At 43.5% G+C, this 26306-nt stretch overlaps 1 protein-coding gene across 1 annotated transcript in view; it reads left to right on the top strand.

The window, feature by feature from the left end:
* Positions 1-26306, top strand: part of MCF2 (MCF.2 cell line derived transforming sequence) — a 188765-nt gene that overhangs the window by 30894 nt on the left and 131565 nt on the right. The window lies entirely within an intron of this gene.

The following is a 26306-nucleotide window of genomic DNA, read 5'->3' as shown; positions in this document are numbered from 1 at the left end:
TGACAGGGGTCTAATTACTCAAATATACAAGGAGTTAAATCAATTGTATAAAAAATCAAGCCATTCCCCAATTGATAAATGGGCAAGAGACATGAATAGGCAATTATCAGATAAAGAAATCAAAAGTATCAATAAGCACATGAGAAAGTGTTCTAAATTTCTAGTAATTCGAGAAATGCAAATCAAAACAACTCTGAGGTATCACCTCACACCTAGCAGATTGGATAAAATGATAGGAGGGGAGAGTAATAAATGTTGGAGGGGATGTGGCAAAATTGGGACATCAATGCATTGCTGGTGGAGTTGTGAACTGATCCAACCATTCTGGCTGGCAATTTGGAACCATGCTCATACGGCTATAAAAGAATGCCTGCCCTTTGATCCAGCCATACCATTGTTGGGTTTGTACCCCCAAAGAGACCATAGATAAACAGACTTTTAAGAAAATATTTATAGCCGTGCTTTTTGTGGTGACAAAAATACTGGAAAACGAGGATATGTCCTTCAATTGGGGAATGGCTGAACAAATTGTGGTATATGCTGGTGATGGAATACTATTGTGCTCAAAGGAATAATAAACTGGAGGAATTCCATGTGAACTGGAAAAACCTCCAGTGATTGATGCAGAGTGAAAGGAGCAGAGCCAGAAGAACATTGTACACAGATACCAATACACTCTGGTAAAGTAGAATATAATGGACTTCTGTACTAGCAGCAATGCAATGACACAGGAGAATTCTGAGGGATTTATGAAAAAGAAAGCTACCCACATTCAGAGGAAGAACTACAGGAGTGGAAACACAGAAGAAAAGCAAATGCTTGAATACATGGGTTGAGGCAGACATGATTGGGGATGTAGACTCAAAACTACCACACCAATGCAATTATCAACAATTTGGAAATAGGTCTTGATTGATGACACATGTTAAAACCAGTGGAAATGTGTATCAGCTATGGTGGGGGGAGGTTGGAGGGTGAAGGGGAAAGTAAGAACATGAATCAGTTAACCATGATAACTTTTCTAAAAAATAAAAATTATTTAAAACATAAAATAAAATATATACCTTTCCAAAAAAAACCAAGAACAACTGAAAAACCTGAAGCCTGAGACATTATCCCCCACACCCAGAACCCAACTCTAATATAAAGTTACTAGTCAAGAAATGGGCCATTAAAAATGAACAAATAGATAGTTACTATTGTGAAAGAATAGATCAGGGTTCAAACTCAGAAAATAATCAAGTCAAAACGGCTACTTGCAAAGTTTCAAAGAAAAAGGAAAAATGGTCATAAGGCCAAAAAGTGTTCTTGGGAAAGCCTAAGAGACTTTAAAAAATCAGTTAAGAGAGATTGAGGAAGAGCTTGGAAAGGTTAAGGAGAAAACATTATAAGGAACTAGAAAGAAATAATTTAGATACTGTGGAGCTATAGCCAGGACAACACACAGTTTAGTAACTTCTACATTAAAAGACCAAAGGGCATAGAAAAGTGTTGGCTGCAACATGGCATGCGTGCAGAGCCAGCACTCAGGGAGCTGCTCCATTCTCTCTCTTCCCAGAGCTGAAGTATATTTTTGTATGCCCCACCCTTCTGTCCAGCCACCCAAAGCAAGCATTTCTCCCTCCAGTAATCGGGGGGCTCATAGACAGCTTGAATTTGCCCTCTGGGCACTCAAATTTAGAAAAGGTTCATCATCAAGGGCTCAAAGGAGCTGAGTTTGTAATCCAAAATAACGTACCCAGTAAAGCTGAGTATAATCCTCAAGGGGAAAAATATTTAATAAACTAAAGGACTTTCAGATATTCTTGAGAAAAAGACCAGAACTGAAAAGAATCGAGAATCAAGAGAAACATCAGAAGGTAAACATGAAAGGCTAATTAAGAGAGATTTAATAAGATTAAATAATTTATTCTTTATATGGGAATATATTTGTAACTTTTTAAAAATTTAGAATATTTTCCATGGTTTAATGATTCGTGATCCCCCCAATCTCCTCCCCAGGAGCTGACAAGCAGTTCTACTGGGATATAAATGTGTCATTACTCAAAATCTATTTCCATGTTATCCATATTTGCATTAGAGATCTTTTAACATCAGAACCTTAATCATATCCCTATCAAACAACGTGATTGATCCTATGTTTTACTTCTGTGTTTCTGCTCCCACAGTTCTTTTTGGGATGTGGGTAGCGTTCTTTCTCATAAATTCCTCTGGATTGTCCTGGATCATTGTGTTGCTGCTAGTAGAGAAGTCTATTTGATTGTGCTACAGTGTATCCATCTCTGTGTACAACGTTCTCCTGGTTCTGCTCTCATGTTTGTAACTCTAAAAATGTTATCATTACTAAGGTAGTTTGAAAGAGTATCCATATATAGGATGCTTGGGGTTCAGTTTATTATGACGGCATGATCCTAAAAAATAAAATTGGGTGTGGAGAGGTAAAATGGAGCAAATTATCTCATACAAAAGAGGTGAGAATGGAAGAGCTGTTAAAGTGGACCTGGGGAAGGCTGGTATTTTCAATAGAACTTGGTTAAAGAGGAAATAAAATATACATCTTTTTTTAAAACCCTTACCTTCTGTCTTAGAATCAAGACTGAGTATCAGTTCCAAGGCAGAAGAGTGGGAAGGGCTAAGGGATTGGGCTTAAGCAACTTGCCCAGCATTACACAGCTAATGTCTGAGGAAAGATTTGAACCCAGGACCTCCTGTCCCCGGGCTTGGTTCTATTCACTGAGCCAACTAGCTGCCCCAACATATACCTCTAATATCAAGGACAAGCCTGTCAAAATCCCCAGACAAGTCAGAAAGGATGAGGACTTTGGAAGGGTTGTCAGCTGGATTTAGCATTTCAGAAGTTATTGATGGCCTTGGCTGAAATAGTTTTAGTTTAATCCTGTGTTGGATGGCATATGCCTTTTTTAAAAAACCCTCACCTACCATCTTAGAATCAATATTGTGTATTGGCTCCAAGGCAGAAGAGTAATAAGGGCTAGGCAATGGGGGTTCAGTGACTTGCCCAGGGTCACACAGCTAGGAAGTATATAAGGCCAAATTTGAACCCAGGACCTCCCATCTCTAGGCCTGGCTCTCAATTCATCGAACCACCCAGCTGCCCCTTATAAGCCTTTTTAAAATACCTACTAAATGCAAGTACTGTGCTAAGTGTTTTTCATTTGATCCTTACAACAGCCCTGTGAGGCTGGTGTCATTAATTAGCTCCATTTTATAGATGAGGAGACAGGCAGACAGAGGTGGAGTGACTTGTTTAGGGTCACACAGATAGGAAGTGCCTGAGACAAGATTTAAACAAAGATCTTCCTAACTCCAGGCCCAGAGCTCTATGCACTGCAGCATCACCTAGCTCCCTGTTGACTGGTTAATAATAATAATAATAATAATAATAATAACAATAACAATAATAATAATAGAATATTAACAACAATAATGGAGCCATTTACATGGCTCCTTAAGGTTTGTACATCACTTTTGCTAGGAACTGAAGAGTGACTATGAAAGGGAAGAAAGGGAATGAGATTTTGAGGATATATCAGGGTAAAAGGAATTTTTTATTATCTTTTGTTTTCATATCACCTTTGTTTCTTTCCCTTTTTTATGCCAGTTTTCTATAAGATAACCGCTTATTCCTCATTTTTTTTCCTGTTTACTTTCTTTTAAAAATTATATTAAAATTTTTTCATTCATCTAAATATTTTGAATTTCAAAATTCTATCCTTCCTTCAGGAACTTCCAGCACTCAATAAGAAGGTATAAATCAGTATGATACCGTATATGATATATGATACGCATACATGTGAAATCATATAAAACATATATCCATATTAGCCATGTATGATTTCATTTCTGAATATATTTTCCCCTTCTTCCCTACCCAGCAGTCTGTTTAACAGAAGTCACCAGTATATTAAATGAATCTCTCCAGTTTTCGCACACAATAGTCCTATACCTTGGCAAAGAAGGGACAGAGTGGCATTTTCTCATTTCTTCTCTGGTGCCAAGTTGGCCATTGTGTGTTGACAGAGCATTCAGTTCCATTTTCGTTTCTTTCCATTTTCACTCATGCAGTCATCGTTTTCTTGGTTCTGCTCACTTTGCTCTGATTCAAGTCATGTATGCTTTCCCTGCTTCTCTGAATTCATCATAGTCCAGATAATTATAGTCTTTCGCATACACGTGCCACAGTCCTTTTAGCCATTCTACAATCAATGGCGCTTTCTTTGTTTCCAGTTTTTTTTTCCTATGACAAACTGTTCGTTCAGCTTTTGCCTTCTTCCAGGTATATGTGCCTAGCAGGGGGTTCTCTCTGGACCAGAGGGTGTGGTTATTGGAATCCCTTTTTTTAGCACAATTACAAATTGTTCCCTGAAATGCTAGACCAATTCACAACACCAACAGTGTATTTATTAGCACGACTCCCCACAAAACCTTCAAGTCTGTCTATTCCCATCTGTTGTCATCTTTGACCTTTTTCTGGGTGTGCGGTTAATCACTGTTGATTTGATTTGCACTTCTCTCTTAGTGCTTTGGAATAGTATTTCATGTGAGTTTAATCATTTGCAGTTGATCTTTTGAGAACTTTTTGTTCACACACTTTGCGCAATATCCAATGAGGAACAGCTCTTGGCTTTACACACAGGTGTTAGTTCTTCCGTCTCTTGGTTATCAGACCCTATTTTCCCCCAAACAACAACTTCCCTTTTTATTTTAGCCTCATCGCTTTTATCACGTTGGAAACCTTCCCCTTCCATGTAATTGAAATTATCTTGTTCTCTTGTGATTGTCTCTATCAAAGGGGAGATTTTTGTTTTCTGTGAAACAGTTAGACTGTTATGTAGGACTTTCAACCCTATCTGTGTCATCCCTTCCTTGCCCACCTCCTCTCATTAAAAAACACCAAAGAACCAAAACAAAAACAAAGGAAAAAACCAAAGAGAAACCCAAAGGAAAGTTTGGAAAGGAGACCTAAGCTTTTCTTTTTTGCTTTTTCAGGCATTGGGGAAGAAATGAGTAGCTAGACACCGAAAATGAGGGAGAGAGGGAATGACCTCCTCAATGGGGCAAACTCCCAGCACATAAAGTGTCCAATGATCCTTTAACTTTAACAAGAAAGGTCACCTCATTTTTTGAGGCTGGAGGAAAAGATAGGAATGTTTCAAGGTGTGGAGGAGAGGGAACGGTAGCTTCAGGGTCCTCAGTAGAACTGGGGCTCAAGGACAGATTGTTTGAAACAACCCCCATGGGAAGTATAAAGTAGAGTGATGGCTCCTTTTCATCTAAGCTTTAAGCCTTCAAGGATAGTTTACATGCTTACTTTATTTGATTCTCACAATAACCATGGGCAATAGGCTATTTTTGTCTCCATTTTACAGATGGGGAGACTGAGGCTTAAAGTGACTTGCCTGTATTCGTACCATTTTAGTAAATGCCAGAGGCAAATCCTGCCTCTTGCTTGTCTACCCAGGTCTTCCTGACTCCAAGTGCCACCCATTGGGCACACTATAACAGGCCGCTTCTGCGCCCTAGAGAAGTCTAGCTTAGACTGTAGAGGTAGTTAGATGGTTCCATGAATAACGGGAAGGCAGGATTTAGACTTAGAAAGACGAGTTCAAATCCTACTTTGGACACTTATTAGCTGTATGCTCTGGGCATCTCTTAACCTTTTTTAAAAATCTGACTCATTTTCCTTATCAATAAAATGGGGACAATAACAGCAAGTACCTCCTAGGATTGTTGCAAGGACAGGACATCATTTTACAGACCTTAGAGCTCTATATAGATGCTGGCTCTTATTCTGAGGATAACTTAGGGGCGCCAGCCTGTGGTCAGCTTCTTTGAAGTCCTGTTTGCAGATGACTCCTATCTTCCTTGCTTGCACCTCTGGAAAAGCCAGCCCAGGTTTTCTGTGTTCTGGACATCAACTACCCCCTTTTCTTTAACCCTCACCTTCCGTCTAGGAATCAATACTGTGTATTGGTTCCAAGGCAGAAAAGCAGCAAGGGCCAGGCAGTGTGGGTGAAGTGACTTGCCCAGGGTCACACAGCTGGGAAGTGTCTGAGGTCAAATTTGAACCCTGGACCTCCGGTCTTCTCAATATCACCTGCCCCTTCTGCCTAACATTCTCTCACCTTTCTTAGAGTAGCTCAAGGCCTTTGCTGGCACTGAGGGGGCTGGGGTAAGCTTTTTCTTCATTCTAATCATCCTTCCACACTTCAGAGGTGCGTGATTTGGCTGGCATGAGACCTCCTTGCTCAGAGGCAGCCCTCAACCCCTTTGCTACTGAGTAGATGGTCCTAGAAAGTCACTCCACTCTTCTCCAACATAGTGGAAACAAAGCCCTGCCCAGGGGGTCTCTATGGCGACACTGGAAGAGCGTCTCCCTTCCCCCACTGACTGCCCTCCCATCCTGGGAGGTCTCTCAGCCCCTGGAATGTTTGATCCCATTTTGAGGAGCAGCCTGGAATAAGCTTGCCCGAGTCCCTCCGACTCTTTCCCTTATTTGCAAACAATGATGCTGTACTACTCAGCCCAGGTTGCCCCTAGCAACAGCCTCAGCTCCCAACAAAGCCTTCCAGAAGCTCTGCTCTCCAAGGGCCCGGGGCCCTCCCTGGGAACAGTGTGAACAAAACAACGCGGAAATGAGGATCTGGAACGGAGATTTCAGAGAGTGGATTCCATGCTAGGAGGGGGACCCCCGGGGTCATCCAGTCCAGCCCCCTCATTTGAGGATGACCAGAGAAGGAAAGGAAGGGGGGCCTTAGAGATCATCTCCTTCCCGGGCTGTTAACCCTTTGGGGGGGCCTGTCTGGGGAAGGTTATGGACCCCTTCTCGGAATTGTGAAACTAACCCTCCCTCCCCTCCCCAGTACAAAGAAAACCAGCCATCCTGAGACAGAGTGACCAACTTTTTTTTTTAAGTTTATGTATTCCAATTAATAATATGGAAATAGGTCTTGATCAATGACATATGTATAACCCGGTGGAATTACTCATTGGCTGGGGTGGGGGGAGGGAAAAGGGAGGAGGGGAGGGAAAGAACATGAATTATGTAACCATGGAAAAATATTCTAAATCACTTAATTAAATAAAAATGTTCAAAGCCCCCCAAAATAAATGATTAAATAAATAAGCAAACAAATAAATAAATGGACAAATAAATGAATGAATGAATGAATGAATGAACAAATAAATGAATGAATGAATGAATAAAAACACAAGTTTATGTATTCCAGTTAAGAATCCCTGCTGGAGGCCACGTCCTTTAGTTTACTTCATAAAGAGGTTTCAACTCCAGAGAGGGACAGGACACATTAGAAACTCCATGAACTTCTGAAAGCTTTCTAGTCTAACCACCTCATCTTAGAGAGATGAGGAAGGACCAGTTAGAGAGATGAGGAAGGACCAAATAACTTGCCCAATACTTGCCCAATATCCCGCAGGGCGATAAGCAGCAGAGTTTGCAGCAATCTCTGCATGATACCGTGCCTTCCTTTACCTGCTTTGTGAAGAAGGGAGAGGGAGAAGGAGAGGGCCCTCCAAAATATCCCAAGTCAAGCAGTACTTAACTGCCTCTAATGTGCCTAGCAAAGAGCTGAGAAATAACCTAGACCAGTGATGGGCAAACGTTTTTTTTAAAGTGGGGGCCAAAGGAAGGGAAATGCTCCTCTGTCAGTCTGTTTCTAAGGCAACTCTTTCAAAGTTTCATTGTATTGTATCCTACTTGTATTAGTCAGATTAGGAATAATGTTGTGGCGGGATAGAACATTTCAAGGGGCCGTAGTTTGCCCATCACTGCCCTAGACATATTTTTTCCTCTAACTGAAGTGTGCCCTGTCTTTCAGGGTGGCCAGATCTTTGAGGATCCTCATCTGTTTTGCAGGGCAGGTAAGCAGAGGGACTGTGCAGGTCAATGCCGTTGGAAATAATCATTGGGTCCAGCTGGCATTTATTAAACACCTTACTATGCACCAGGCTTTTCGCTGGTGCTTGGGCCCTAAAGAAGAAAATGAAAGCTGAGCCTGCTCTCAGAAAGTTTACATTCTACTGGGGAAATCGACACAGATGAGGCAATACAAACTAATTTCCAGTAGAAGCGAGCACTAATGGAATGGTGCCGGATAATGGACGGCTTCATCAGCTGTGTTTTCAGAGTCTCATCGATTTCATTTGTCTCATCAGTTTCATTTGTCTCATCAGCTTTTTGAAATAAGGGAGAATTCATAAGCATCCAAAGTGCTTTTCAACCATTTTATCACTCCGTTATAATGATCATTTTGGAAGGGTGCGGGAGCCAAGAAGGGCTAAGTGAAAATAATTCTTAAGCCAAGTAGTCTGAAGTCAAGTTCAAGTACACTATTAAAATGTAGAGCTTCCTGAGAACCTGAAACCTGAAGACACATCCCTTTCATAATTATAACACCTCACATTTTTTCACAGGAAGCAAAGGTGGGTGAAGAAGCCAATTCCAATTGATTTCTGCCCTAGAGAAAAGATATTTCGGAAGATAGGAGTTGTCTGCAAATAGGACTTCAAAAGAACTGACCACAGGCTGGCGCCCTTTGGTAAATTATGAGGATGCTGGGTTAGAAGTCCAGTTCTGCTGTTTACTCTCCGGGTGACTTTAGGCAAGTCTTTTGCCATCTTTGGTCTTCAGATTCCTCCTCTCTAAAATAAGGGGGTTAACGGGGCAGCTGGGTAGCTCAGTGGATTGAGAGCCAGGCCTAGAGATGGGAAGTCCTAGGTTCAAATCTGGCCTCAGACACTTCCCAGCTGTGTGACCCTGGGCAAGTCACTTGACATTGCCTACCCTTACCACTCTTCTGCCTTGGAGCCAATACATAGTACTGACTCCAAGATGGAAGGTGAGGGTTTAAAAAAAAATAAAATAAAATAAGGGGGTTGAACTAGCTGGCCTTCAAAGTCCCTTCCAGTTCTGTCCAGGATCCTCGGATGTGGCATCTTTCCCTTCTGCTCCCAGGGTTTGGGGACCTTGTTCTTTTGACTGATTATTCCTGACCCCAGCTCCTGAGTCTTTGGGGGCATTGCCCGACCCTGATACATTTTGGTTTCCTGGATTCAGAGGTCTCTTCCACCCAAATCATAACCCTTCCTTAGCACTCACTTCTTTCTTTACTCCATACACTCCAGACAAAAAGAGTGTGTTGTATAGATTTAAGCAGGAAAAAAAGAATGCAACAATTCAAAAATAATACAATAGTTTCTAATAACTAGAAACATATATGTACACACACAAGAAATCTACATAGTCTAGCCTAGACCAGATGATCTGAGCCCTCAAAGCGAGAGTCAGAATCAAATGAAATTTCTCGGGGTAAGTTCCACGTCCCCCTACTCCAGGCTTAGCTTGGCCGTCCCCGTTTTCCCCTTGGCTTGGGGTGACATCATTGTGCCTGTGCCCTTCAGGGTTCCAGAGGAGAATGGTGTCTTCCCTTCAGAATGCCCCCAGACTACTTTGAGGATTCATCTACTTTAGGTACCTGGACTGAGCTCATCCATCCATTCATTCAGTCCCAGGTTGCTTGCCAGCAAAAAAGGAAGCCTTCCAATGGCAGGATTGCCTAATATACCAGGAGCTTCTAAAGAATGATGGTGATGCAGTAAAGCACACCATCTCTGTGGAGGTACCACCTGATGAAAGCATCTTGTCATCCTTCTATCAAGGCAGCACCACGTGGGAGGAGGAGGCAGCCTACGTTTGAATCCCGGCTCTGACAATGGTTGACACGAATCAGTATCGGACAAAAAAAAGATCTAGGGGGGAGCTAGGTAGGTTCAGTGGTTTGAGAGTCAGACCCAGAGATGAGAGGTCCTGGGTTCAAATCTGGTCTCAGACACTTCCTAGTTGTATGACCCTGGGCAAGTCACTTAACCCTCATTGCCTAGTCCTTACCACTCTTTTGCCCTGGAACCAATACATAGTATTGATTCTAAGATGGAAGGTAAGAGTTTTTTTTAAAAAACGTCTGGATTTGGAGTGAGAGGACCAAGGTTCAAATGCCAGTCCTGCCACTTGCTCCTTGTGCGACTTTGGATTTTCATTTTCCACCCTTTAATAGGAAGAGGGTTGGATTAAATGGACACCAAGTTCTCTTCTAGCTTTAATTATATGATTCCACGGCATGATGGGCTTGTGGAGTTTCAGTAACAGTACTATGACATCCCATAGCTAACCAAGTGCCTACCATCATTTCATCCCCAAGGGACAAATAAGGAAACACAAATAGGCAAATAGAAGGGTTCCCATCATCCCATAATCGGAATGATTCAACCCAACACATAGATTACTGAAGTTCACAGAAATATCTGTCCCTTTGCGTGCTTCCAGAGGTCTCAGATTTGTGCACTTTAAGTTGTCTTAGTTTTTAAAAATCTTTACTTTCTGACTTTGTAACAACTCTTAAGACAGAAGGCAAATGCTAGGCAAATGGGGTTAAGTGACTTGCCCAGGGTCACGCAGCTAGGAAGTGTCTGAAGTAGGATTTGAACACAGTTCCTTCCTACTCCAGACCTGGTGCTTTATCCACCGTGCCACCTAGCTGGCCTTCATATTTTTAAACCCTCACCTTCCATCTTAGAATTTACCTTTTGTATTGGTTCCAAGGCAGAAGAGTGATGAGGGTTAGGCAATGGGGATTCAGAGACTTGTGCAAGGTCACATAGCTAGGAAGTGTGTGAGGCCAGAACTGAACCCAGGACCTCCTTCCCTGACCCTCAATCCACTCAGCTACCTAGCTGCCTCCTTGTGTTTGGTTTTGGCAGGCTGTCTCCTTCCTTACTATCTGGCAGTCTGTCATTATGGTCCTTATCTCTGACTCTCTGTTTCTAACTTATCTCCTCTCATTAACTGAAGGATAAGAACACAGATCCTGGAGTTCCTTAGAGTTGGGCCAATAGGAAAAGCAAACCAAGATGCTGAGTGAATGCCTGAGGAGGTTCTCTCTTGAGTCATGAATGAGCTTTCCTGCTTACAGTTTGGGATATCTGATTTGGCCACTCAGAAGCTTGCCTAGCTTATTCCTTGGCTCTCGTCCAGATGAGCAACATCTGGATAAGTCAAGTGCTTTTGAAATTGTATTTTGCTCTTTGCCAAGTACAGAGTTGTCACAAATTAGTATGGTGGAATAAGATATTTTCTTAAACCTTCCAGAGCATCATAGACCCTTTAGGTCAAGAGAGCCCCTTAGAGAAAGTTCAGCCCACAAATGGGGAAACTGAGGCCCAGCAGAGGTAAGTGGCTTATCCATGGTCATGCTAGGAGTGAATGGAAGAATTTAAAGCAGAAGTGAAATTTCTCTCTGCCATGTTTCTTCTTTGGGTTTTTTTTCTCCAGCAATGACGTAATTACTGTCTCCCAAGGCAACCTGTCCCAATGCTAGGCAGTTCTAATGATTAATTATTAGAAAACTGTTGCTTATGTGCTAACTGACACCCACTGGCCTTCATTCTGCCTTCCAGAGCAATGTGGAGGAAGCCTAATTCTTCTCCGCGGTGACCCTTCAAGGCCATAATGCCCTGCTCTCCCCTCCTTTCCTTCCACTGTACGGCATAATGACGTCTCCCTCATGTGACCTTTCAACATCTTGGTAAGCCTCTTCTGGAGGAAATGTGGCTTGTCTTGAACCGCGAGACTCAGAGCTGAGCACAATCCTCTTGTGGCCTCTGGAGGGCAGAGTACAGTGGAATGATGATTTCACCCAATCTGATCTCTATTCTTGTGGTTATGAGGGTCCTGTTTTGCTTTCGAACCCCTTGACTCCCCAGATTTAGTCTGGGCTCTTTGGGGTCATCAGAATTACGGAATTGACTCAAGCCTCCACCCTGCGTCTTCCCCAAGAACCACAAATCAAACCCCACTTATTTCATTGGGACATAATAGCAGAATCGCCATGGAAAATGAAGTAGTCACGTTGTTTTCAGTTCCCATCCATGAAGGGATATCATTTCTCACAGACTCCTCAGGCTTCTCTACTCTCTACATGCATTCGATTGCCAAGGCTTTTTTTAAACCCTCACCCTCCATCTTAGAATTAATACTGTGTCTTGGTTCCAAGGCAGAAGAGTGGTAAAGGCTAGGCAGTAAGGGTTAAGTGACTTGCCCAGGGTCACCCCACTAAGAAGTATCTACGACCACATTGGAACTCAGGTCCTCCTGTCTCTAGGCCTGACTCTAAATCTACTGAGCTACCCAGCTGCCCCCAACCAAGACTTTTCAAATTTGCCTCCACATCATCTCTATTATTTGTTTTCATTTCTCTATTATGTGACCATCATGTTGTTGACCACGCTCAGGCTTGTTCAGGCTTTCATCACTTCCTCCCTCATCTGTTGCAGTGCATAGCCTCCACCATCTTCAAGTCTGTCTCACACACAGCTATCAAAGTTTTAACAATAATCTTTCCTAAAGCACAGATCTGACCACATTACTACCCTACTTATAAAGCTCTAGTGGCGCCCTATTACCTTTAGGATCTAATTCAAATGCCTATGTTTGGCATTTGAAACTTTTCACAACCTGGGTACAGCATACCTTTCTAGCCTTCTTACAACAGTATGTTCATGTATAAATATATGCAGAATAGTAAAATATCAAAGGCGAGTCAAACTGGCTCTATTGTTTTTCACAGCAAACATTCCATCTCCCACCAATGTGCCTCTGCCCAGGCTGTCCCTCATGCTAGGGAGCATTCTCTTCTCACCTCTGCCTTTTAGAATCTTTTGTTTCCTCCAGAGCCTAGTACTACTAGTATAGTCCTCTACATGAAACCTTCCATGGTCCCTCTCATTGCTGGTGCTCTCCTACTCTCCCCCTCCACAAAATGCTTTTTATTTACTATATATATATATTAATAGGTATACATATTTCCTTTAGTTGAAACAAACTTCTTCATGAGGGAGGATCTGTTTCATTTTTCTCTTTGTGTTCCCAGCTTTTAGCATAGAGCAATGCTGGCAAATTTATGGCACATGTGCTGCTGGGGTGTGCCAGAGGGGCTGTTCCCCTCCCCCTCACACTTGAGGACATTTCTCCCATGATCCACCCCTCTGTCCAGCAGCCCAATGGGAGAGCATGCTCCTTCCCCTATCTGGGGTAAAGTGGAGGGCATAAGAGTTCTAGTTTGGGCACTCAGTCTCTAAAAGATTCACCATCACTGGCCTAGATTCTGACACATAGTAAGTAAAGAAGGCAGACAAGCCTTGAGGGCCAGTCACATGAGGGTTGATTGTAGGAACTCTGGGTATTTAGCCTGGAAAAGAGAAGACATGAAGGATATAAGAGTTGCCTTCAAAGGTCTGGAAGGCTACCATGGGAAAAGGAATTAGACACCTTTTATTTGGTCTCGGGCAGCTTGGTAGCACAATGGGTATAGTGTAGAGCTTAAAGTCAGGAAGACTTATCTTTCTGAGTTTAAATCTGGCCTCAGACAATCACCAGCTGTGTGATCCTGGGCAAGTCACTTAACTCACTCAGTTTCCTCATCTGTGAAATGAGCTAAAGAAGGAGATGGCTAAGGCACTCCAGTATCTTTGCTAAGAAAACCCCAAATGGGCTCATAAAAAGTCTGAAATGAAATCACAGATTTGGTTTCAGAGAACAGGACCTGGAATAGTGGATGGGAGTCACAAGGAGGCCAGTATAGGTTTGATGTCAGAAAAAACTTCCTAACAAGTACAGCTGTCCCAAAATGGAACAGGCTGCCTTTGGTAGAGGTAGTGGTTTCTCCCTCCTTGGAGGGAGATATGGTGGATATATTAAGGTAGAGATTCTTTTCAGGCATGGGTTGGATTGGATGACTGCCAAAAACACTGCCAGCTCTGAGATTCTGGGACGTGGGAGTCCCTGGGCACAACTCTTCTATGTCTTATTCACATTGACCATAGCCCATCATGCCTCTCTTGATTGCCCTCTGGGCCATCCACAATTATTGTTCTTCTGAGATCTCAATATTCCACGATTCCTGGCCATGTAGCATTATGGGAAACATATTGTTGTTTAAAAAAAAAAGGTTGGCTTTTGTTTCGGGGAGCTGCCTTGGACCTCAATTGGCCTGCCCTCTCCCTCCTTTCCAATTCTCAGGCCAGCTCATTGGTTCTTCGCATTGCCTGCTCCAGAAAGATATATGGAAGGAACAATCAAATGGGCTGCTCATTCACATATCTGGCAGAGTCTGCCAATGATAAGACATTGATATTTGATGAATTGGAGTGAATCAAATACTCACGGGAGAGCTTTTTCATGGGCTTCCTTGGTTCCTCTTATAATACCTATCACAAGATAGATGGTTGTATTCAAACCAAAGAATAACCTTAAAGGGATGACAGGTTCTATTAGAATCGAATTATGGACTTGAATCTGAATCTGCCCACGTTGAAGAATCAAAGAACCTCGGAGGCCATCTAGTCTTACCCATATCCCCACAGGAATCCTCTCTGCAACCTACCAGACAACTGGTCATTGACCTTTCGCTCAAAGATCCCCAAGGAGGTAGAACCCCCAGTAATAATGGGAACAGCATCATAGTGTTTTGGGGTTTGCAAAGTGCTTTACATATAGTCTCCTTTAGGTCCTATTATTAGGCCCACTTTGTGGATAAGGAAACTCAGGCAGAGGCAGATTAGATGACTTGCCCAGGGTCATACAGCTAGTAAATGTCTGACGCAGGTTTTGAACTCAGGTCTTCCTGATTCCAAGTACAGTGCTCTATCCTCTGAGCCGCCTAGCTGTCTCTCTTGGCAGTCCATTCCACTGTTGGACAGCTCTATTTGTTAGGCAAATTTTTCATTACATCAAGTCTAAACCTACCTCTCTCCTCTTGGTTCTGTCCTCCAGAGCCAAGAGGAACAAGTCGTTTCTCTTCTGTAGCCCTTCACAGCCTTGAAGACAGCTAACCACCCTGGGGTGTGCTGGAGCTAGCTCTCACTGCTTCGTCTCCATCTCAGAAATCCACAATCTCTACAAAGCAGAGCCTGATTTGTTGTTTTATTCATCGTCTAGACTTAAGAAAGAGTTAATAATGCAGATTCCACTCATCATATCAGCACAACCCCTCGACTGCTCTAGAAACATTGCTCGAGCTAAGCAGGAGTGCAGCAGAAGGCTTAGAGAATGAAGTCATCACCAAATAATAATGAGGGTGATCCTAGTGGCTTCAGGTTTACCATGTGCTTCACATCCATGATTTCATCTGAGCCTCCCAACACCCCTAACCATCATGGCCTCCTAAGTCTCCTCTAGGCTGAGCTTGCCAAGTTCCATCAGCCAGTGCTCATGTGGCATTCACCTAAGGGCCTTCCTTCACCATGCTGGTTACCCTCCTCCAGAGGATCCCAGAAATCCCATGCCCTTCTTGCAACATGGCGCCCTACCATATCCCAGATTGGTCTGAGCAGGGCAGAAGGCAGCAGAATCATTGCCTTCCTAGTTCTGGACACTTTTCTTCTCTTAATACAGCCTGTAATCACACTAATAAAATTCAGTGGTGTTAAAATGACTTGAAAACTTGAAAAGATTTATTTTTTTTCTAAATTGGAAGTCATGACCCACATCTCAAGTGACTAAACTATTAGGAAGGCAGGATTACTTATGTGAATTGCCAGATTTCTGGAAGCTTTATCCTGAAGGTTGAAATGGCTGCTTTATTGCTAAATTTTGGCAAGGGAAAGCAGGGACGGATTTTTATCTCTGCCTCTCCCCCATCACCCCAATCCTTGGCTCGAAAGAGGATATGAAACTGCAATATCGATTTCAAGTTTCTTTTATGAAGAGTTGAAGAATGGTTAAAGCAGTTCACAACTATATACCCTGCTCTTACACTTAATGGTCCTTGGATAGGTCCCTGCTGCTTTCAGCCTCAGTTTCCTCTCCTGCATGATGAAAGAGTTGGATCTCTATGGTCCCTTCCAACACTAATATTTCAAGATTCTCTATAGTTTAAGCCCCAGCAAAAGCTATTTCTTGGTGGGCTGGGGGTGAGTCAGGTGGAGGGGAAGTGTAATATGGTTCAGGGTTGGAGAATCTCTTTTTCCCCCTCTAGGCCCTGCAGTGTGAAGTGTGGTCTCATGGAAATTTTGAGTCAGTTGATCACATTGCATATTCAAATAGGCTGTGTTGATGTGGGAAAGCTGTGTTATTTGTGTAAAAAGCTGAACAAGGTAAATGCTACCCAACACCCCGGTGCTGGGGCTCTGCTCTTCGTTTCCATTTTCATTTTTAAAGAAGGCAAGCTTACATGATTGAGTAGCTTTTGCTTCTGAGGTTACAAATAAAGGACCCAGGGCTGATGGGAGGCAGCCGGAAACAATGACTAGAAGGCTACCCTTGGCTTTAGGAGGACCCAGGTTCTAGTCTTGCAAGGTCTAGAGACCTTGGGCAAGTCTCTAACTACTCCTAGTGCTCCCTGGGAAATCTCTAAGGCAGTGGTTCCCAAACTTTTTTGGCCTCCCACCCCCTTTCCAGAAAAAAATATTACTTAGCCCCCTGGGAATTAATTTTTAAAAAATTTTAATAGCAATTAATAGGAAAGATAAATGCACCTGTGGCCATCACCACCCTTATGGATCGCTGTAGCACCCACCAGGGGGCGCTGGCATCCACTTTGAGAATCACTGCTCTCAGGCTTTAAAGTACACACAAACTGCTAGTTGATTCTTTTACCCTAGGATTTCTCACATGGACATAATTCCAGATCTAGACTCTTCCCCAAATGTGATATCAAATAATAGCTCCTGTGTACATGCTGCTTTAAAGGTTTTCTTACTCAGAACAAGCTTAGGATACAGGTCAGACAAATATTATCATTTTTCTTTGTCAGATGACAAGATTGAGGTACAGAGAGGGAAGATGTCTTTCACAAGAGCACAAAGGTAGTCAGTGACAGAGCGGGACCATGGAACCAGGACTTATGGTGTTAATACTATTGCTCTTTCTGCCATGCAATGTAGTGGCCTCTCAGGCCATTTACACTCCTGGCAGTTTCTTCCTGTTAGCACAACAGGGAAAGCAGTGCAGCTGAAACTCCAGAAAAGTAAGGAGTTGGGGCCAATGCACCAAGAAATTCACTGTTCCTTCTGGCCTACCCCAATGAATCCACAGGGAGCCATCTGTGGTGCTATTGATCCTTTTATCATAGGGACAGGTCCATAAAAGACAGTGAGGGATGGAGCCAGGTGGGACTCTGCTGTGTGGTCATTGTGCTTTGAGGTCCTTTCTGTCTGTGTCTCTGCTCTCTCTTGGTTGGCTCAGTCTCCTCAGGAGGCAGCCAAGAGAGTGAGCATATGTGTGTGTGTGCCTCCTAGATGTTTCATTTATCTGCAGGTGGCCATGTCTCTCCTTAGAATCTGAAGACCACAGGGGAAAAGCTCTGACGAATCACTGCCCCAGGTTTAATGGGAGCTGGATAACTGATTGAAAAGCCCCAGGCTTCTCCCCTGCCCTTTAAAGGGCTGCCTGGCAAAAAATCGTGTCTGATATGGATTCTGGGCCGGGGCCTGGCATCTCAGCTCCCCTCCTATTGCTGTCAAAAAGCTAATGCCTCAGACGCATACCTCTTATCGCCTTCTGTGGGATATTTTGCTCAGGCAGCCATTCTTTTACGTGTCCAGCCCATGAGCCCCAGCCGGGGGAGTTGATGAGAGCATTAGCCAGAGAATCTTTGAAGATCGGAGGAGAAGCAGCTGAAATAAGACTGCAGCAAGCCCCTCCTGCCCAAATCATTTCGAAATGACAGCCTGACAGGTAGCTTTTTGCCTTATTTTTTTAACCCCTTACCTTCTGTCTTAGAATCACTACTGTGTATTGGTTCCAAAGCCGAAGAGAGGTAAGGGCCAGGCAACGGAGGTTAAGGGACTTGCCCAGGGTCACACAGCTGGGAAGTGTCTGAGGCCAGGTTTGAACCCAGGACCTCCTGTCTCTAGGCCTGGCTCTCAATCCACTGTGCCACCTAGGGGCCCTCTCCTTTTTTCCTTATTAAAAAAATCTCATCCAACAGATCTGGCCACAGCTTGAACATTATCTAGTTTAAGCATGTTTGGGAGTAATTCTAGTGCCTTTGTGGGCAGACTGTTGCATTTCAGACAAGGAGCTTGATTTCAAATATGTAGATGTGCTTTTTGTGAAGGTCGAAATACAATTGTTTAGATCTCCTTTCCAGGGGGAGAAACATAGAAATATACGGCATACCTTTTAGAGCAAGGAGGGACCTTGAGGCATCATCTGCTTAAGCCCACTGATCTCAAGCAGATCCATTTTGCAGATAAGGCAACTGAGGCCCCAAAAAGTGGAGTGTCTTGTCTAAGGTCACGTGGCTTGAGGATTGAAAACTTAATCTCTAGGAGCCTCAGGTTCCTGGATCAGATAGAATTGTAACTCTGGAGCTGGAAGGGACCTCAGGATCCATCCGGTTCAGCCCTCTCATTGCTGGGGCTCGGATCCATTAAGCCATTTGTCCAAGGTCATAGAGGTGGGGTCCGTGCCGGGCAGGCTCTAGACAGGACCTGATTTTCCATGCGGCCCTCCATCTCCCATCAGCCTCTGAGCCAATAGATGTCCTGTGGTTCCCATGGTCATCCGTGCTCCTTGCGGGGACCATATTGGGAAGCCGAGTGACGTTCTGTGTGGCCCCTTCCCAACTAGGCCGTGGCTTCGAAAAGGCTGTCTCTGGGTTGTAGGACCAGAGGGTTTGGCGTCTCTGGCCAACACTGGGCTGGTGCCACCTGCATGTTGGAGGTCTGACCCCCCACTCCTTCCCCCTTCCCCAAGCCTCTTAGAGTTCCTTCACAAAGCTGCCTCTTCTGAGCTGAGAGGTGGGGTGGGGGTGGGGGGGAGGCCACTGGCAAACCGGTGGTATTCATGCCTCCCCACCCCCAGCCTCAGGCCACTGAAAAGAAGTTGCCAAGATGTGGCTTTAACTATGTAATTCGAGTCTGGTCTCTTTGAGGCTTATGTTTTCTTTCAATTCGCCTACTGTGTTCTCTTTGGAAATCTTTCTTTGCTTGGCCATTGTTCCCATCGGGTATAGATTCGGGAGGAATCCTGGTACAGGGGGCCTTGTCATTGAATTTCCCCTGAGCTGGACTCTGCCAAATGGACTTCTTTGGGCCTGCCGTGACCCATATATTCAGGCTGGTATAACTGGTTTCCTTAGGTCAAAGGGGGAGCCTGGTCATCTTTTCAGATGCCGGCCCTTTCTTTTCCCTCTTGTTCACACTGGTAAATATTTGATTGGGTGGCGCAGAAATTCTCTAGTAAATAACCTTTTCCCGTTTGACAGATGAAGGCTAAATTCATTCTGGCCAAGCTGGAGAGAAACAAATGGAAGGCGAGGCTGGAAGCTCAAGGCGTGAGAAGGCATGATTCCTAATCTGAATTCTGGACTCACTTCCCTTCTCTCCCATCTCTCGTTTTCGACTTCCTTAGGGCTGAAAGGAACATTCCCGATCCTGAATACTGGATACAAAGATCAATGTGGTACAGTTGATGGAGAGAGCATCCAAGGACATGGGTTCGATTCCTGCCTTTGCTTCTCACTAGCTGAGTGGCTTTGGACAAGTCACTTGCCTTTTCTATAAAGCAAGGGGTTGGGGATTAGATGACCTCTGAAGGCCCTTCCAGCTATGGGCTACTGTGATTTGTCAACATTTACACAAGGGAGTGCTCCTCCGGCTACAGTAGAAGCACTGGTTGGAAGAGATCCGAAGATTCTTGGCCAGAGAAGGCAACTGATACTTTTTAGATGTTACATAGTAGAGAAATATTTCCCTAGCACTAGGAGGGGAGGGGTTCAAGGACTTTGCTGCCTATTTTACAGGTGAAGATTCCAGAGTCCCAAAGTGGTTAAGTGACAGGTGGTTGCACCAAGATTTGAACTCAGGTCCTCCGACCTCCACGGTTCTCTATTCTAGTAGATTTTCTCTCTTATTACTAGACCGAGGAATCATGTCCTGTCTAAACACTGTCATTCCCCAGCATCTAGACTTGCACTATGCACGAGCTGGTGGGCACCTAATGAACATTTCTTTGAGCCAGAGACCGAAATAGTGCCTAGCGTTGTGCTTGGCACCATCTGTAGTAGGTGCTTTAGAAATAAATGTTGATTGACTGAAACAGCCCTTTTGTTTTTTAAATGTCTATCCCCAATGCAATGCTTTCCTTGCAAAGCATACCTACATCTCTATTTTAACCCCTCACCTTCCATCTTAGAATCAATACCCTGTATCGGCTCCAAGGCAAAATATCAGTAAAGGCTAGGCAATGGGGTTAAGTGACTTGCCCAGGGTCACACAGCCGAAGCAATATTTTCATCATAAAATGATGAGGGGAAAAAAGGTTAACCAAAATTCCCATCACTGAAAATGTCCCAATAGCTGTATGGTCAAAGAGGACACTGACCTCACCAGCTCCCATGGATTTCATTATTATCTTTTGACAGATGACTCTGAAATCTACACAGCCAGCCTGGATCTTTTTCCTGAACTTCTGGTCCCCCATTACCAATGGCTTATTGGACATTTGGAAATGCAAGCCCCACAGGGAATCTCAGAGTGAACGTCGAGTCTGAGGCAGTGCTCGGTGTCTGCCCCCACTCCCAAAACCGCTGGTCTTCTGGACTTCCCTACTTCTGCTAAGGGCACCGCTGTCCTTACAGGCCTTCCGTTTGGCAACCTCATTGTCATCCTCAGCTTCTCACTCTCATTTCCCCCTTATGTCCAAAGTTTCCCAAGGCTGGTGTTTCTACCTTCTCAGCAGTCCTCTCATCTGTCTCTTTCCTACTCACACCCATGGCCCTAGTTCAGGATCTCTTTACTGCTGACCTGAAACAGGAAAATAGTCCAGTTGGTCTCCTTTCCGTAAACGGCAGCCAAATGGTTTGGTGGCCAGGAGAGACCTCTCTTCCAATCTAGTCTCAGATGCTGCCTCGGTCTACCTGTCTGGTTTCTTCAATTATAACACAGCGATCACAAGAATGCTGACCTCTGGGGATTGTTGTGAGGATCAAATGAGATCATGTTTGTGAAGTGTTTCCTTGATTATTCTCTCCCTTGTTCATCTTAGCCTTTTCCCAGTGCCATGGCGCTCAGATGCTTAATCAATTCCAGTGCCTATTACTTCTAGGATCAAATAGAAACTCTTCTGTTTGACATTTAAAGATAAATAGAAAAAGAATTTATCTAGCTCTTAGCAAAGCCCTTCATAACTCGGCCCCAAGTTTATACACTCTTCCTTTCCTCACTTCTGTGATCCGGCCAAACTGACCTTTCGGTTTCTCACACGTGACATTCCAGCTCTCGTCTCCATGTCTTTTCAAATCTGGAATGTGCACCATCCCCGCTTCTGCCTTTTAGAATCCCTCCTTCCCTTCAAAGCCCAGGTCAAGTGCCAACTTCCAGGGAAGGCCTTCCCCGATGCCCCCAGCCCCCTCTTCCCCAGCTGCCAGTGCCTTCCCCTTCAAAATGACCAAATCTCTACCTAGATAGTTACATACTACGTCCCCTGAGAGCAAGGCCTGGCTCGGTTTTGTCTTTGTACCCCTGATTCCTAGCATGATGCCGTGGTACATAAATCTTTGTTGAATTAAATTGAATTGAATTGAGCCGAGCTATTAGGACTACTATTGCTGCTGCTACTACTCCTACTCCTACTCCCACCTACTACTATTCCTACTACCTACTTCTACTACCAGCTACCACTAACTGTTCTTCCTCCACCTCCTATTATTTCCTACCCCTACTTCTACTCCTATTACTTCCTCTTCCTCCACTGCCTTATTACTTCCTATTCCTACTTCTACTCCTACTACCTACTCCTACTAACTCCTCTTCCTCCACTGCCTATTACTTCCTATTCCTACTATCTACTACTAACTTCTCCTCTTATTACTTCCTACTGCCTACTTCTACTACCAACTACCACTAACTCCTCTTCCTCCACCTCCTATTACTTCCTACCCCTACTTCTACTCCTATTACCTCCTCTTCCTCCACTGCCTTATTACTTCCTGTTCCTACTTCTACTCCTACTAACTCTTCTTCTTCCACCTATTACTTCCTATTCCTACTACCTACTACTAACTTCTCCTCTTATTACTTCCTACTCCTACTTCTACTCCTACTCCTACTACTAACTACTACTACTTCATAGTAACAGAATGTCCCACACTCCCCATCTAGAGTCTTAGTGAAGCCCATTTTAGCAGTTCTTGATTATGCAAAACTGAAGATGCTCCTTTCATTGGAGAGATGGGGGAACGATGCATCTCCCATCAGTAGCTGCGGCTGGTTTTGCTTAGCTGTTTTTCGTGGTGCTATAAGGGAAGGAGGCAGGGTGGGCTGGATTTGGAAATGACTGTGATGTCAAACAAAAGGCACCAATAAAACAACTCACAAAAGGAGAAAAGGTGATAAAGAAAAGTGAGTTTTATTGCTGTTCCAGAATTCTCTTTGACGGTCAACCTCTATCTGCTGACTTTGACTTCATTCTTGAGACCAGAATTCTTCAACTTTGTGGCTTCTCTGGACCAGAATGTTAAAAGTCACTGAGTAGAAACAAATTTTTTCTGATCTGATATCCTTTCCACATTATTCATGGAGCCCTATTCACAACTACTTGTAAAGCTCTTCATCAACTCTACTTGCTGATTCATGTAAATAGGACAGAACACTGTTAAAGAGTTTTGGACCTCAACCTAGGGGCAGAGGCAGGGAAATATCAATGGATATCATATGAGGTATTTCTAACATTGAGATCTCATAGCACTGATCCCCAGGATAGCCACAGGAGAAAGTTACAGTCTATTTTAGTCTTAAGTACATCAGGACAAAGGGTAATATTCTGTGTAATGGGTACAGTGAATAGCACCAAGCCCCTAAGATCTGATGACTTTGGACTTACTGGTTCTGTGACTTTAAGGACAAGGCCCCAAACTCTTCTTAGCCTCAGTTGCCTATGTATAAAATAGGGTCAATAAGAACACCTCTTTCAAGGAGTTATTGTGAACATCAAATGAGATAATATATATATAAGGCCCTTTGTAAAACTTAAAGTGCTATATGAGTGTTAGTTATTATAATTACCTCAATATTCCAATGGTTCCCATGGATCTCATTGATCCAAGCCTAATCCAACAAGCATTTTTTTAAATTAAATTTTTTATTTTAATAACAAATTTCCACATACACTTTCCTTTATTATATATATTATATAACATAAGTTATATAATCCAAATGGTCATCCTAGTTTCTTCCCTCCCTCCTCCTGGAGCTGACAGCACTGGGTTATACATGTATTATCACATAAAACATGTTTCTATATTATTCATTTTTGTGAGTAATCTTATAAAACCCAAACCCAAATAAACAAGTAAAAAAATGCATGTTTTCATGTGCATTCCTATTCCAACAGTTCTTTCTCTGGAGGCAGATTGCCTTCTTTGACACAAGTCCCTCAGGATTGTCCTGGATCATCGTACTGCTGAAAGTAGCTGAGTCTATCACATTTGATCATCCTGCAAGATTGCAGTTACTATGTATGATGTTCTCCTGGTTCTGCTTATTTCACTCTGCATCAGTTCATGGAGGTCTTCCCAGCTCTTTCTGAAATCATCCTGTTTGTCCTTCCTTACAGCACAATAGCATTCCATCACTATCAGATACCACAATTTCTTCAGCCATTCCCCAATTGAGGGATGTCCCCCCCCCCCATTTTCCAAATTTTTGCCACCACAAGAAGAGCTGCTATAAATATCTTTGTAAAAGAGGGCCTTTCCCATTTCTCCTTATCTCTTTGGGATACAGGCCTAGTAGCTGTATGACTGGAACAAAGGTATGCATTCTTCTATAGCTCTTGGGGCACAATTCCAAATTGCCCTCCACCAACAAGCGTTTCTTGAACGACCTACTCTTGTACAAGGAGTCGTGCTGGGCTCGGGAGGTACAAGAACAAAACAAAAATCGGTCTTTCCAGCATGGGGCTTCTGTTCTGCTGGGGCAGGGGGAGGGAATGCAACATATATAAGAGATGAGTGTGGATGTGATTGCTGGAGATGGGAGGGAATATTGACAAATAGGGCATGAACGATGGCTTCCCAGTGAGAAGTGGCACTTGAACCCAGCCTTTAAAGAAGTTATGGTTTGTGCATGCTCATCACCATGGAGAATGGCAAACTAGTCATATCTTCTTATCCTGAGAAAATTTCGCTAGGGGAGTCACTCCAGAGGGCTGGCTGCATTCCTCTTGTTCTTTTAATATTTCAGGGATGCCAGTGTGACATGGGGGCCTTGAGAGGGGGTGTCTATCTCTTATCTCTCCCTCTTGCTACATGACTAGCCCACATGTGTCCTTGACAATGTGTCTTAAGCCAATCTATCAGTAATGATGGCACTGACAGCAAAATAAGAGTCACATATTTCTTTCTTCGTCTGTGAAAAATCTAGAGCTGTTGAGAAGTGGCAAGATATGCTGGGAAGACTACAGGACTTGGAGTCAGAAGACACGGGTTCGAATTTCACACCAGTCATTTACTACATCCTTGACCTCGGGCAAAGCTTTGAACCTCACTTTCCTCATCTTGGTTGGACTAGATAGCCTTTCCCGTATCTTTGGGTATCTTGTCTCTCTCTGATTAGAATTGTATTCTTAGAGTTCCTCCTGGCACCTGGCACATAGCTAAAATAAATTCTTGATTGATTGGTCCTACCATCCTATCCTTAAAAACAAGGGCAGTTACAGAATAAGCCAGAGGGAGGGGAATTCGGGAAGGATTCAGATCGAAGTTTAGTAGAGTCCTCTTAGGAAGTGGGCTGAGTTGCAGAGAGGTTAATGACTTGTCCAGGAACAAACAGCTAGTGTTTGAGGCAAGATTTCAATCAATGTACACAAGCATCTGACAAGTGCCTATTATATGCCAGGCACTGTGCTAGATTCTGGGGATACTAAGAGAAAAATGGAAGAGTCTCTGCCCTCAGGGAATACACATGCAATCAATCAGTTGTATAGACACACATATATATATACACATACATATAAACATATATATGTGTATATATATGTATTATATATATAATATATATATATGTATATATATATATATATAAAACAAGTGCTTAATAAAGCCAAGCACTGTGCTAAGGGTTGAGGCTACAAAAAAAGGTAAAAAATAGTCCCTGCCATCAAGGCAATACTATGTATTGGCTCCAAGGCAGAAGAGTGGTAAGGTTAGGCAATGGGGGTCAAATGACTTGCCCAGGGTCACACAGCTGGGAAGCGTCTGAGGCCAAATTTGAACCCAGGAACTCCCATCTCTAGGCCTGGCTCTGAATGATATAAGTTAATCTTAGAGAAGTTTCTGCAAGAGACCATGAATGGTCTGTTGCTTGTAGAAGTAACCTTTGTTTTGAGTCTTAAAGGAAGCCAGGGATTCTTAAAGATGGAGATGAGGATGGAATTCGAACTCAGGTCTTCCTGATTCCAAGTCCAATACTCTAATACAGGAAATTCTTAAACCTTTTTTTTTTGGTGTCCTGGACCCTTTGGGCAATCTAGCAAAGATGGTGGACCCCTTCTCAAAACAGGGTTTTTAAATGCATAAAATAAAATACATTGTGCTCCCAAGGAGGCCTATCAGATTAAATTACACACACACACACACACACACACACACACACACACACTTTTCTCTCTATATATATGCCCAAGTCCATGGATCCCAGTTTAAGAACCCTTCCTTTGGTTTCACTCTGCCACTGTGACTCTAGGCCAAGTGCAAGGTGGGAAAAAGCCAATTCCGTGATTTCTTAAAGCCGGGTTGTCTCTGCTGAGAAGGGGGTCATGGACCGAGGACCTAAGGACTCAGTGCCTGGTGGTTTAATCCATAAACATGTACAGAGTAGGTAGTGTTTGTTCAAAGCGCCCTGCACGCTAAGGGAGCACATATAAACCTGGCCCTTGGCAACTCTCCTCTAAAGCCATATTTTTTCTCTAACAAACCCTGCTCAAGGACTATGACCTACATACTCCAGTAATAACGCTTTTCTTGAAAGTCTTTTCAAGCTTGAACCTCTCTTCTCGTCGCATCCCATAAACCACCGTTTCTGTGACATCTATTTATGAAATGTAAATGAGTGACCCGAAGAGAGAGCCTTGCACCCATGTTAAGTGGTCTGTAGATTTCGATGTAAAATGTTGAGGCCAGGACAAATTTGTGCCCACGGAGAGAGGCTACGAGACTGATAACCCGAAGGAGAGATAGTCAAGATTGAAGGTCCATTATAAAAATCGG

The sequence above is a fragment of the Gracilinanus agilis genome, chromosome X, assembly GCF_016433145.1.
Source record: "Gracilinanus agilis isolate LMUSP501 chromosome X, AgileGrace, whole genome shotgun sequence".
Lineage (NCBI taxonomy): Eukaryota > Metazoa > Chordata > Mammalia > Didelphimorphia > Didelphidae > Gracilinanus > Gracilinanus agilis.
This window is presented reverse-complemented; position numbering and strand designations above follow the sequence as displayed.